This window comes from Sus scrofa, chromosome 4 (assembly GCF_054392235.1).
Source record: "Sus scrofa isolate SSC_HxYL_T2T_F1_AM1 chromosome 4, Sscrofa_HxYL_maternal_Yorkshire_Landrace_v2.0, whole genome shotgun sequence".
Taxonomy (NCBI): domain Eukaryota; kingdom Metazoa; phylum Chordata; class Mammalia; order Artiodactyla; family Suidae; genus Sus; species Sus scrofa.
The window spans coordinates 5,244,149-5,256,168 of record NC_139386.1 but is presented as its reverse complement, the minus strand read 5'-3'; the positions used below and the strand labels follow the sequence as shown (position 1 = coordinate 5,256,168).

At 41.4% G+C, this 12,020-nt stretch overlaps 1 protein-coding gene across 1 annotated transcript in view; it reads left to right on the top strand.

Annotated features, from left to right (window-relative positions):
* The window catches only part of LOC146403653 (uncharacterized), a 648,222-nt gene that overhangs the window by 420,715 nt on the left and 215,487 nt on the right, over positions 1-12,020 (top strand). Inside the window, exon 5 of the mRNA XM_085024286.1 lies at positions 6,055-6,116. The gene's annotated coding sequence lies outside the window, so the exon portion shown is untranslated. The remainder of the gene's footprint in view (positions 1-6,054; positions 6,117-12,020) is intronic.

Below are 12,020 nucleotides of genomic sequence, written 5' to 3'. Positions count from 1 at the left end.
GTCAATTCTCTACTATGCAGCAGTAGAAAGTGACCCGGTCACACATACATATATGCATTCTTTTTCTCACATTATTCTCCATCATGCCCCATCATAAGTGACTAGATATAGTTCCCAGTGCTATGCAGCCAGATCTTATTGCTTATCCATTCCAAAGGCAATAGTTTGTATTTATTAACCCCAGATTCCCAATCCATCCCACTCCCTCCCCATAGAAATTGAAATTTAAAATGACTCTCCTAGGAGTTCCTGCTGTGGCATGGGATGGACAGTGTCTTGGGAGTGGTAGGACACGAGTTCGATTCCTAGCTTGGTGCCGCAGGTTGAGGAGCTGGCCTTGTGGCAACTGCAGCTTAAGTCACAACTATGGATTGGATCTGACCCCTGCCCCAGGGACTCCATATGCTGCAGGGTGGCCAAAAAAAGAAAAAGAAAAAAAAAGTATTCTAAAACTTATGTGGGGAAAATAAGGCTCAAGAATACTAAAAATAATGTTTGAAAAAGAACGCTGGGGAGATTTGCTCTCCAGGATATCAACACTTAGTATAAAGCCATGATGGAAATAGTGTGTTATCCATGCAATGAAAACAAATAGACTATTGCAATTACAGAAAGTACTCAAGAAGAAAATCAGGCATAGTTGGGCACTTGATTTATGGCAAAGGTGTCGTTTGAGAACAATTAGGCAAGAAATATTGTTTTTCAAGGGAGTTCTCTTTGTGGCTCAGCTGTCACGAACCCGATTAGGATGCATGAGGATGTGGGTTCAATCTCTGGCCTTTCTCAGTGGGTTAAGCATCCAGCATTGCTGTGAGCTGTGGTACAGATCACAGACTCAGATCTCGCATTGCTGTGGCTGTGGCATAGCCTGGCAGCTGTAACTCCCGTTCGACCCTAGCCTAGGAACTTCTATATGCCACAGTGTGGCCCTAAAAAGCAAAAAAAAAAAAAAAAAAGAAAAAGAGAGAGAGAGAGAAAGAAATACTGTTTTTCAATTAAAACAGTGGACAAGTTGGTTATCAAAATGGGACAAAAAGTTTCTATATCACCCTGCAAGTTAAATTATTTTCCAGATGTATTATAAATTAAAATGCTAAAATACAAGAGACTTAAGTTTCTATATTGGGAGTTCCCATCGTGGGTCAGCAGTTATCGAACCCAGCTAACATCCATGAGGACCTGGGTTCGGTTCCTGGCCTCGCTCAATGGGTTAAGGATCTGGCATTGCCGTGAGCTGTGGTGTAGGTCGCAGACGAGGCTCAGATCCTGCGTTGCTGTGGCTCCGGTGTAGGCCAGTGGCTACAGCTCCGATTGGACCCCTAGCCTGGGAACTTCCATATGCTGTGGGTGCCGCCCTAAAAAGACAAAAAGACCAAAAAAAAAGAATTTTTATGTTATATAATAGCAGTATGTTGAATACATAAAGGTAGTAAAATAATTTTTAAACACAATTCAAAAAAACACCAAAAATAGAAATATGCGTGTGATGTGGAGACATGGGAACGCTTGCACAGTGGTTCAGCTGCTCTGGAAATCAGTGGGGTGACGTGTACCATCAGAAGACATGCATAAGGAAAGTCCTGGAACCTGCTATTAGGTGTATACTCAACAGATACCCATAAATAGCAACACTAGAATGCATGCACAGGAGTCTTTGTGGTCAAAATAACTGCAATAGCTGCATATTGTAAACAGCAGTAAGTATCCACTGGTAGCCTGGATCAGTAGAATGGCTTACACATTTTAGCACAGGTACCCAAAGAAATTGTATGCGGCCATGGAGAGGAATGAATTCAGCCATCTCAAAAGTTTCTGGCTAAATTTCAAAGCACATTATGGAGCAAAAGAAGTCATGCACATAAGCACTCCTATGTTATAACTCCATGTAGAGCGAGTTCTCGAACAGGAAATGAAAATCATAATGTTTGGGGTTACATGCTAAGGCGATACAACTGTATAGAAAGTAAGTGAGACGCTCCTCGGAAGCGTCGGTTCCCTTTGAATAGGGAAGGCGGAGGTGATCTTGGAAAGGAAATCCTTACAGGTGCGGGCTGTAGCCTGTGTCTTCACCTGAGTGGTGATTACACAGGTGTTCGCTTGTAATTAATCGCCAAGCTGTTTAAAGAGTGTGGAGTCACACAGATCTGGTTTTGAATTCCGGCTTTCTTATACGAAGGCTGCTCTCTCTCCAATTCTGAGGGTCCCTTGTCTGTATAAACAGTGCGTGGGGAGTGAGATGGGGGCTGTCTTATAGAAATGTCAGGGATGACGTCACATTTGTAAGGCTCCCAAGTCCAAGTGTTCTCCAAAATACCATGTCCCCAACCAACCTCTCCCCCTGCCTCGGCAGCACGGTGCCAACACAGCGCAGACGCTATTCGGATTGCAGCGCATGGGCGTGGCATTGCCAACTCCTCTGAGTGAAGCTTGGGGGGGGGGGTACCTTTGAAGCAAGACTGCTTCCTTTCTGAGCAGGTCCCACAGGGAGGTCCTGACTCTTTGGGGACCCAGAAACCCATCTCTAAGTTTAAAGATCAGACGTCAGAATGTGTTCTTCTAGACAGAAGCAACAGATTGCACATCCTTAAATTGTTAGTTGATGGATAGACACATTGAATAATAATGCTGAGAAACGCTAAGTATTTTGAAGGATAATGAAGGCGTCAGGGAGAAACAGCGTGGAGCCTGATCTCTCGTGGGGACAGGTGCCAGGGAGCTCCTCCGTAGACAGGGTATTTGACCTGAAACTGGATTGTTCTGAAAGGCCTCGCAGGAACCTGGAGGAAAGGAATTGCAGGCAGAATGTGTTTGGGGGACAGCCAGGAGCCTGGCGGATGGACGGAAGGAAGAACGGTGCCAGCAGGAGCAGAAACTAGGAGGCAGATTCCCCGGCTTCCTGAATCCTCCGCAGAAACTTGGACTCCACCGTCAGATAATAACCTTCCTGACCTTATTGTGATCTCTGCGACATCCTTTTACCTACCTAGGTCTCTGGTTGTAAGTTGCCTCAAGAAATTTTTTGGAAAAGGAATGACTGAGTAGTGAATGCCTGCAATAGCAAGTCAGGAGATTGGATTTGAGGCCTAACCTCTTCTAATTACTGGCTTTGTGGGGGTATATACACATTAAGTTATATATGTACATAATTACATTTATATATTAATCTATAGGTACAAATCAATAGATTATGTAAATGAATCTATACATAATTCAAACAGATATTTTTATATAATGTATATATGAAATTTTAAAATATATATATTTTAAATTTACCTGAGCCTATTTCTGTACCTATTAAAGGGGATCATAATTCGTAGTGCACTGTTTATCGGCTTAAATGAGAAAATATAGTGTTTTAAATGCTTGAAAATGCTCAACATTGTGTACATTTTCCACGTGATGAAAATTAAGATCCCTGGGTTTCTCCTTAGCGGCTCCAGCTTGGAGATAAAATATCATCACCGTGACGAAACGGATCCTGATAACACCGCAAGCCCACATCTCTAGTTTAGTCTGCAAACAACTGTGGGAACTCGTTGTCTGCATCTTCCTCCCATCCAGCTCAAGGCCGTCTATAGAAGGGTGATTCTGGGTGATGAACGAGTCCAGGATTTACTCAACCATGTTAATTTTTTATTAAGACTATTTTTTTTCCTGAGGAAGTTTTAAGTTCACAAAAAAAGTGAGCGGAAAGTACAGAAATACCCCCTCTATTGCCCTGATACGCACAACCTCCCCCATTACCAACCTCTCCCACCAGAGTCATGTATTTGTTGCGGTTGATGAACCCATAAGAACATCATAATCATTTAAAGTTCTTAGTTTACATTAAGGTTTACTCTTGGTGTTGAACAATTTGTGGGTTTGGGCAAATGTAAAACAACATGTAGTCATGATTTTGATAATATTCAGAGTATTTTCACTGCCCTAAACATCCCCTGTGTGCCACCTATTCATGCTCCCCTGGCCTCCTAAACCTTGGCACTCACCGCTCTTTTTACTTTCTCCATAGTTTTGCCTTTTCCAGAATGTCATACAGTTGGAATCATATAGTGTGTAGTCTTTTCATATCAGCTTATTTTATTTTATTTTTTACTTATACATTTATTTTTATTTACATTTTTGGAAAACAATTGATTTATCAAATGAATATTTATAAAATGAATATTTATTAAATGAATATTTATCTTACATTTATGCATGGTGAGGTGCTTAACGCATTTCTGTGCATTATCTCATCTGATTTTTTTTATTTCTTTTTTGAATTACTCAATGAATTTATTACATTTATAGTTGTACAGTGATCATCACAATCCAGTTTTATAGTATTTCCATCCCACACCCCCAGTGCATCCCTCCATCCCCCAACTTATTGATACGTGTGTAAGGGTCCCAGATGTCTTTTCATGGCCTGATAGTTCATTTGTTTTTAGTACTGTATAGTGTTCCATTGTCTGGACATACCACAGTTTTATCCATTTCCCTGGAGGACATCCAGGTTACTTCCAAGCTTTGGCAATTAACATAAAACTGTTTCGACTATCCGTGTACAGATTGTTGTGTGGGCATAAGTTTTCAACTTATTTGACTAAATACCAAGAAAGCATGATTTTCTAAATGGTATGATGTAAGCATGTTTAGCTTAGTTTTGTAAGAAACTGCCCAACTGTCTTGAGAGTGCTTGTACCATTCTGCCTTCTCACCAGCAATGAATGCGCGTTCCCGTGGCTCCACATGCTCACCAGCATTTGCTGTCATCAGTGTTCAGCCTTGAAGGAGGCAGCATCAGTTCTCCACCTTTGTTCTTCTCCTTTAACAGTATGTTAGCTCTTCTGGCTGTAAATTTTTTTTTCAAAGTATTTGTTAGAGGGATTTGCTGAAGCCACTGAGGGTTACCTTATGTCTCCTATCCTACAGCCTGGCTTAGTATTGCTCAGGCTACCGTGGATAAAACAATTTGAAGAGCTTATGCCAGATAACCTTAGCACGGTCCCTTCTCTCTCAATTTGCCTAGTATAAAACCAGCCAGGTAAAATATCAGTATATTTTACTTTTAGCAACTGATAGGTTGATTAACTCATTCATCATTCAACAGTTTTCACTGTCGAAAAGACCCCAGGCTCAGTTGTGTGCTCTGCATCCTGTAACACAAGTGTTGTTTCCTAACCTCATGGAGCTTTTATTTTAATGAGGGAGAATATCAGAAAGGTGCATTGTGCATTATAAATAGTATTATCTGAGGAAATATTTCCTAAAATTTCCAATATATAGGGTATTGTGTTGAGAGTTTGTAGAATAAGTAACTTTGCAGTTATTTTCTCAAGGAAATGGTTTGCATTTAGGAAAATGTCTCCTTTCTTATACCAGAGGGTTTGGTGACCGTAAGTTCCAATTTACCAAGGATAGTTCTGGCTTCTACTGCTATCTCATTGCTATTTAATAATAAAGCCCCTGGAGTTCCTGCCATGGTGCACCGGAAACAAATCCAGCTAGGATCCATTGCCTCAGTGGGTTAAGGACCCTGGGTTACCATGAGCGGTGGTGTAGGTCACAGAGTTGGCTCGGATCTGATGTTGCTGTGTCTGTGGCTGTGGTGCAGGCTCTCAGCTGTAGCTCTGATTGGACCCCTAGCCTGGGAACCTCCATATGCTGCAGGTGTGGCCCTAGAAAGCAATAATGATAATAATAATAAACTCTACCCTTCAATGTAGAGTTTGGAAAGTAAATTACAAAGTCATTCTAACAATACGGTTCTTTTTATATCTCCAAACCTATAACTTCATTATTAATATTTTACATGAGACTTACAGTCATTTCAGCCCTACTCTTGTGAAAACTAGAATTTGTTCCAACACTACTGCTATATTAGGAGACAATCTAAGCATAACACCCATTTCTTCATTGATGAAATGCAATTTATAAAGGAACGTCGCCTGAACCTAGCCCCATAGAAATACATAAAATGCACGTGTTTCAAACACCTATGATCATTTCACCAACTAGTATGAACCACACCCACCCCAACTGGAGTTACAGTTTTCTCTCTCATTTCAGGTAACCCTCTTCCACTGCTTCAGAGTAACTCACAAGACAGAACCCTTTTGAAGCGCCAAACTGTAAGTAATCTCCAAGTTTTTTTTAAAAAGTAAAATGCCATATTTTTAAAAATAATATTTATGGAGTGTTTTTAGCCACATCATGTGGAAAACTATGTTTCCATTTTTATTAGATCTTTATCTTTTTATTATTTTATGTCACTTTTTATTGTTTTTGTGACAAAGTTTACAAGTCCTGTGCCCCCAACCACATTTTCCCTGTAAGTCCTATGGTGTTTATTGCACAATTCTGTATAATGTGGTGCTTTTGAGGTATGCAAATGTGTCATGATAGCAGAACTGGCCATAGTTCATTATTGACTCAACAGTACATTCTTTTGTTTCATAGCAAATATTTATAAAAACCTCCTTGACTAAAATCCATGAGTTTGAATACATTGTTTGTTTCTAACTAATGAGTTTCATGATTAATTTCGCTTGCTTTCCTGGACAGCAATTAAACACTGAGCTCAGTTCTTAGCCCAGGAATGGGATCAGGAAATTGAAAAATGAGCAGGACAAAAATAATTTCAAAATTTCTGCTAAGCTTTAGTTGTTTGCTTAATCAACTTAACATTAGTTAAACCCCATACGATGGGTTTATAACTCCGTTTTTACAACTGAAAAAACAAAGCTTAACTGAGAGTTTTAAAAAGTATGTATTCATATCTTTATGTACAGGGTACATACATATCCTTACATCTATGACCTGGTGAGATGAGAATTTCAACTATGCTCTATCACTCTATCTCCATAGTGGCTTCTACGTGCACGGTTTGTTCAGATGCTCAACGATTAACACATAACTCTCTATAAGGGGGGAAAATTCTTTTTAAAATAAATTTTGTGAATAAAGAGATAATTTGTCATTTTAACTCTGTGGCTGGTTGCTACAAGCATGAATCGCTCTAATGGTTAGAAAAAATGAATCCAGTAACTACCAAGTAACCAGCAAGTTTAAATCGTCTTGACATTCTGGTGTCTGTTACAAAGTTTGACATCAGGGAGGAGGAGAGGGAGGGAGCAAAGGAAGAAGATGGGGAAAAACAAAGACATAAAAAAGGAAGAAATCGGGGCCTAATCCATAAATACCATGTATCTGTAGTTTCAATTTCATTGCTACATCCCCCCTGTCTGGGTCATCTGCATGTGGAAAGCGTGTACTTTCCTTGTCAGAATAAATTACTTTGATCATTCGTGCTGACGAATCCCAGGACTCAGTCCTTGTAATACAAGGGATTTTATGGTCTCCAGCTAGTCCTTCGCTTGGAGAAAAGCATGCAGACCACAGAGGTTAATGACAATAGGTGACTAACTGTGTTGCCTTGTCCTGTACTACATGGAAACATATTATTATGGAGGCTTGAAAACCCACTACATGGAAACATATTATTATGGAGGCTTGAAAACCCACCACTGAATAGCCAGTGAGAGTCTCCTGAGGCCTCGGATGAAGAGAAACCATGGTCCTTGCATCTTTCAAAAATTTATACATACATATATATGTATATCGGTTCATAACTAGTATCTTCTTAGAGTCTAGATCAGACACATAACTTGAGTTGCTTATAAAACTGTCATTGTTGGACTTGGAATAGTTAGAAGTGGGAGGAATTTGGTGTCTTAAATAATAACGGTGATGACCTTATCACAGTAATTGAGAATGAAATCAGGTCTCTTTGTTCTCCTGAAGAGTGTACCTTGGCCCAACAATTAATTCCCCTTTTATTGATGATGAGGATGTCCTCTTGCAGGACCAAACGTCTTGGAGCAGAGCATGCATTAAAAGTAAAGAAGTACAAAATATATGTGCAGGAATACAAAAGGACACAGATTTTTTTTCATTAAATCCAAATCCATTCAGGGTCACTAAGCCTGCACAGTCTCTCTCCCCATTAACGTGTAAGAAAACAACGTTGGAACTAAAGCCAGCTGAGCATCCACTTTACCCTCCTAGAGATGTCTGTTATAAACAAAAGGAGGAATGAAATTGTCCACTCTAAGAAGCCAATTATTTTTGGAGGCTTAGCATGGGGATGGGAGCCATTTTAGCTCTATCCTAGTACTTATGTCAGCCAGCGTCGAGGCTTGCAAGAACCAACTTTACAGATAGTCCTCAAGTGAAGTGGCTAAACGGTGTGATTTCAAAAATAAAAGACGTTGAATATGTGATTAGCTGGCTGTTTCTCACACAGTCATTTGCTCTATGTAGCTGGGAATTCGCCTAACTTCCTCTTTGAATATGTGTGTTCCGTATCCACAAATAGCAATGCAGATCATTTTCAAAATTCTTCAAGTAATGAGTCTGTAACCATTTTTGTTCTTATCGGTCGGTTGCTTGAACTAAATACATTCAGTGGCGGGTCTTGCAAAGCTAAGAGATGTACAGTTCCGGGGCCGTGAGCGGTATCGACTGAGTCACATCACCGCACTCAGTATTTTTATCATCTCTCCCTCTCCCAGTCATGGAACTGGCTTGGAGCTGTGCATGCACACAGATGAGCTGCATTCATGGATTAGCGTGGTCAGAGCTGGAAGCACAACTTGACAGGATCACATTTGACTCTGTGTCTGATCCTGTGCAATAGATACAGTCAATAATTGCTCCCCGTGCATGTTAGGAAGGAGGGTCTGAAAGATTAAATAGTCATGATAAGTGTACATACTGTTTTCCAGCAGACCCAGACATCAAATCGATGTCTATCTGAGTTCAGGTTTTTAAAAAAAGAAGAAGAAGAAAAGGAAAAGAAAAAGTGATTAAAGACAATAGTCCCCAAGTCAGATTTCCTGGGTTTGAAATCTGGCTGCAGTGCCTACCAACTCCTAGCCCTGGACGAGTCCCGACCTCTTAGATCTCAGTTTTCAACCCATCAGCTGGATTCATTAGTCTTCCCTGGTAAGGATGGTGTGAGGAGTCAGTGAATTTATTCAGGTTGAAATCTTAGTATAGTGTCTGTACCTAGCACAATAGAATATGCAGTAAGTACTGTCATATGTAAGCAGTCAGTAAATATTAATATTGTTTTAAAATCTTGCATTCCACACTGTATTTTAGAAAGTTGAAAGGAATTTCATTTAATCCTTAAGGCAAAATTGAAATCAGTTAATATTCTTATCCTAGTTTTATACATCACTATGGAGGGAGGAAAATGGAAGAAGGGGAGATAGTCATTTTCTATGTGAAAATACCGGGTGGCTGTCACTTCTAGGTCCTTTCTGTGTTCTAATTCCCTAATCGGCTCTGCACGTGTATTTGCTAATAAAACACCTTGAAGTTGGGAAATAAAGTCCCTTTTGTTAAGGTCACATACTGTACGTGCAGCGCAACCAAAACTTGAACCCAGTTTTTGAATGACTTCAGATCCTTTGCTCCTTTGGCCCATGGACCTAATTTGGCCCACTGTCCGTTTTTGTATGATATGAGAGCTAAGGGTGGTTTTTTTTTTTTGAAATGATTGAAAATGCCGGGAGTTCCAGTGTAGCTGAGTGGTAACAAACCTGACTAGTGTCCACGAGGACGAGGGTTCAATCCTTGGCCTCGCTCACTGGGTTAGGATTTGGCATTACCATGAGCCATGGTGTGGGTGACACTGCTCAGATCCCGTGTTGCCGTGGCTGTGGTGTAGGCTGGCAGCTGTACCTACGATTTGACCCTTAATCTGGGAACTTCCATATGCCATGGGTGTGGCCCTAGAAAGACACACACACACACAAAAAAAAAAAAAAAAGAAAAAAGAATGTTCCATGACCTGTGAAAACTATCTGAAATTTAAATGTCACATCCATAGATAAAGTTTTAGCAGGACACTGCCACGATCATTCCTTTACATATTGTCCATGACTCTACAACCATAGGGTTGAGAAGTTGCTACAGAGATCGCCTTACCCTCCTTTTTAAAACTGAATAATATCACTTTGTACGTATGCATCACATTCTGTTTATTCATTTATTTCCGTTTACAGAGCATCAGGCATGTTGACTTTGCATATATGGCAGGTGAGGGGAAGGGGTTCAAATCCATGACCTCTCACGGGGAGGCCTCTGTTCTTTCTAGGTGGCCTACCGTCTCCCTTTGGGGCGAACAGCTGAAAGCGCATGACCTCTCCAGGACACTCTTGCTCCTAATACTTAGTGCTTCCCTTTCTGTCCTTTCATGAACTGCATCTTTTTCCTCGGCCTCGAAAACCTTCTCCCCAGGCCAGTTGAGGATCTCTGCATCCACAGGTCTTCTGCCACTGATGTATCCCAGAGAGGAGTAACTGGCTGGACAAGGGTCAGGGGTGGGAGCCTCAGAGGGTCACTGCTCTACCAAAATCATAGCAAATAGAATTCCCAGGACAGGAGAGGCTGTCTGCTCCCATGCCTCCTTTTACAGATGAGAAAACCAAGGCACAGAAGGAGAAAATAATTCCCCAATAGATACCCAGAAAAAAAACAGACCTCGAGGCCAGGGCTCCTGATGGTCAGGCCTGTCCTTTTCCCTCTAGATCCTCACCCAGCAGAAGAGGTTCCAGGGGCAGCATCTGCTTGCTTGGATGTTTAATTAATAACCAATACATAGAGACCGCAGAGCACAGGCTCGAATGAAGATATCATTTCCTTATCTCCATTTCTGGCAAGATTACCCACACCTCCCACCCCCCACCTCGGTAAAGAAGAGAGAGGAGGATTTGAAACACTTCTCTTGACTTTCTTCCCACACTCAGTTGAATTTTCTTTCCAAAGCATCAGCATCCTCTAGGCATCTCTGTTTCCCCCGCCACGTGCGGGTTACATCAGAAACAGACTTTTCTTCCATCTACTGCAGCCACAGAGGACAATTCAGAAACTGCTCCATCTGCATACAGACAGCACTGCCTTCGTCATTGGGTCACTGGCGAGTGCATGACTTGGTTGAGTTTTTGTTGATATTGCCATCTTCTTTTCCTTTTCTCCCTTTCTTTCTCTTCCTTCCATCCCTTCCCCTTCCTTCCTTCCAACTTCCCCTCTCTTGTATATCATGGATGTTGGATAATAAAATTTAGTAGATTCCAATATGGAAATACCCTCTAACTTTTAAGTAGAATTTCTCTAAGAAAGGGTCACCGATAATTCTCTGCAGAAAGACAATATATATGTATGAGGAGAGGTGGGAAAGCACAGAGAATAATTTCAGCTAAACGAGGAAAAATAGCCTTGGAAGCAGGCCCAGAGAAGGGTCGATGTGGATGGTAAAGTGTGCCGATGGTTAAGTTGCAAGATTTTTTAGTGTTAGTACACAGTGATCATTTAGCCCGGCTCCTGGCAACAAATGCTTCTCCTCCGCCTCCGCCTCCTCCTATTCTTCCTTCATTTCTCCTTCTCTTTTCCTTTCTTTTCTTTTCTGGCTCCCCCCCCCCACATCCTCCCATAAGTCTTTCATAGCTGAGCCTAGACTTTGTTTATCTCAGGCCTCAAGACCGGGCCCAGGATCTCGTTGGCTCAAGGAGGACCCTGTGCCCAGTACCAGTGTCTGTCCCACCCAGTGCCTCTTCAAACCCTCTTTGCTTCTCTCGCTTCCACTTTAGAGGCAGAGGTGGACACATCCTCCTTCCCCAGGTAGGGTCCTCTTGGGCACAAATTAGGGAAAAGAGACAGAGTAGAAATTCACCATTGGATATCTGAAGGCTAGATCAACCCATCTTCATTCTGCTTTTGCATAAACATTATGGCTGAGACATGAAGAAGAAATCATATGTGTGGCAGAAAGCCCCAGAAGGTACCAGATACAAAGGTCCTGGTTTTGTTAAATCATAGAATCTCTACCAGTATCTATCTGCCATCAGGCTTTTTGGCTGGTGAGGAGAATAAGTCTTTGCTCAAGTGAAATTCTGGGTGCCTTTCCATGTGGCAGGTACTCTCCTAAGCAAGACAAGGAGATATTTTTCTGCGTGCATGGAAGAGCA